This window comes from Solea solea, chromosome 12, assembly GCF_958295425.1.
Source record: "Solea solea chromosome 12, fSolSol10.1, whole genome shotgun sequence".
Lineage (NCBI taxonomy): Eukaryota > Metazoa > Chordata > Actinopteri > Pleuronectiformes > Soleidae > Solea > Solea solea.
In genome coordinates this window covers 15,181,094-15,184,036 of record NC_081145.1, presented here as the reverse complement: position 1 = coordinate 15,184,036, position 2,943 = coordinate 15,181,094, and positions in this window count along the sequence as shown.

Genomic DNA, 2,943 nt, shown 5'->3' with positions numbered 1-2,943 from the left:
TATCTGTAAAGCTGTTGTCAGTGGAGAATTGGTACAACATCATTGTATTTGGCATCACCTGGGTGGAAAAATATGTATTTACATGATGTAACAATCATTGCATAACAACATGCCTTAATAGAGTCATCAAGTCACCACCAATCTAAGAATGTCACAACATTATGTGGGAATAAATCAAAGCTACTTCTTGATTTCCTTAAAACTTAACGCACATCAGGGTGATATCAAGAAGGTGAATCAGAGCACATTTCACAAAATGACAAATCATTTATTTAACATGTGAAGCATAAAAAAGAGGTACATAAACAAGTTGTAACCACTTCCTTCTTTCTTTCTTTCTTTCTTTCTTTCTTTCTTTCTTGTCGAACATAATATTTCTGTTCAATTTTTACTCTACCGTACAACAATCGTTGAGGTCATGTGAGGTTTACAGACGGCATGGGCCAGTTAAATTACTTAACGTGTGACTCTTGCACATTTAAAATAACCAATATTATTTTACAGATTTAAAGACGGACGGAACCTAATGCTGCACTTTGCATTATTAGTGCTGTTTAGTTTGTAGTATGTGCATCCTTTTTTAACTTATTTTAGTAGAGGTGCTTCTCAGAAGGATCGAGCACAGCTGTCATGTAAAGTGTTTTGTATATTCACTCAAAAGTAACTTATTGACATGACATATCAAGTAAGGTTTCATTCTTATCTTCATATTTTCAAACAACTTCAACTGGAGGCATTTGAAATAACCGCTTCCTATGACAGACATTATATGATTTGTCTTTAATGTAATGATGAAATGTATTATGAAACAATGTGAAATTTTCATAATTTCTCTCCACTCGAAGAACAGCACACACACACACAATAAATGTGGTCATTGTGTGTGTGCGTGTGTGTCCAGGATGGTGAAGCCAAACCTTGTGTAGTCTGTTAATCAAACATTCCAACCACGCTTAGAGTAACAGGCAAATGCATTAGGAAGCATAAATCGTTAAAAATCAGAAATAAATAAATCAAGCAGTGCGCTGACTTTGACGTTATTTTTCTACACAGCACATGTTCATAATATGCTGTGGTTTTCTGTCTTGATTGTGGCATGCATGGAACAGAAGTCAATTATCTCTACCAGCATGGAAAGGAACTTCTCCGTGTCTGTGTCAAGCAAAGATGTGATCAGAAAGAGAAAGACAGAAAGAGATGGGGGAAGAAGTAAAAGCATCATGGAAACCTGTTATTTTCCTATTAAAGTGAAAATGAATGTCTGTCCCTACAATAAATCTCCTGTAACTTGCCAAAAACTGATTATTTATCAAACAGGAATTGCTTGTAGGTCCAAGGACAAATTGATGTTTTCCTTTTCTCAAATGAATTCCCACCTGTAACAACACTTATGATTACTTTTTACCTCAATATTTGTGTTTCATTTCTGTTGTTGTTAAAACAACAGAAATTATCTGTGTAATACTCAAAACATGAGAAAGAAAAATGGGGACGCAGGATAACCGGCTCAAACCCTTATGCTTTCTGTGTTGGCAGAGCTGGTTCGTCACTAAATGGGAAGAGGGGGCTTCATGCAAATGACCCACTGTGAATAGGAAGTGGCTCAGTGTGCCTCTTGTTTGTAGACACACATACAAGAGTGTACTTCTTTTGTGAGTGTGTTTCTGAGAGGGATGGGGTGGCTTGATGAAACAAGGAGATCCATGTGTAGCCGGAAACTGCAAGTGAAAAGAGTGGTTATTGAGAAGAGGAGCTAATTGGGACTGCTGTGGGGAAAGAGTGATACACCACACAGGAGCAGCTGTCCAACTGAGTTGTGGTCTGTGTGCAAAGCATAGTAAAAGATAAGAGTTTTAATATAATAATATAATATAATATATTATTTTTACTATACGTCTGGCCTTCACAATAATGCACCCTGGTGTGCTCTCCTACAATGTTTCACTATTTTTTATTGTTAGTGCTTCTGATCACAGAGATGAAAAGTTTATATTTTTGAGGCAGTCATTTTGTAATCCGACCTTTCAGATTACATTAAATATAAAGTAACTATTTTGGACACTGGAAGTGGCTCTGTGAAAGCGAGTCATGCTTCTTCATTCGTTTGCTGGACACTCTCACTTGTCCTCTTGCATGTGAAAAGCATTGTAGGCGGGCAGCAGAGCAGAAGTAAGATGTGTTTTGTTAGTTGTCTGAAGCCCATGGGGACCGGAACCTCATAAGCGCCCCATACTATGCCCTGGACTGAGAAAAATAAATCCATTTGTTTCTGACAAACATTTTGTCATTAAAAATATGAGATAGAAAAACAGAGTCTCCTTGTGTGTGCCTTCTTCTAAAGCAGAGCTCACTGGGAAATATATCGGAGTTTTTAAGGAAACCAGGATTAACTTCCTAAGTGGACATGTATGAGTCACAGAAGAGGTTTTCATTTATGCAGATTGAAAGGGAAAGGGAAGAAAAACACTGAACACTGAGCTCACAACTGTTGGTCATTGAAAGATCTTACAGTTTAAATAACTTGATCCCATAAAGAAGCACAGGATAGGTTAATCTTACCTGGCTGACAACAAGATTTACCAATATTGGTTATCTTGATGATGGAATAGAGGTCCCATTATACCTAACGTTTACACTACAAAATGCATAGCAAACACATTTATTTTTTTCCCTATATTTTCTTCCCTGACTTGTTTGGTGACAAAAGGCCCCTCAGATTCCTTAGAATTAGCTCCAACCTTCTGCCTCTTCTTGTAATTTGTAACTTTGGCAAAGCCAGACAACGTTAGTCAAAGATAAGACATGTCTGCAAGAAGGCAGATCAAGGGTGGCTAAAACGAAAATGCCCAAATGAAGGGAAATTAAAAAATCTTAGTGTCAGAGGTCATCTGAGCTGACGATTGAGACTACCCTGATACCAAGTGAGAAGATAAGGATTGTTGT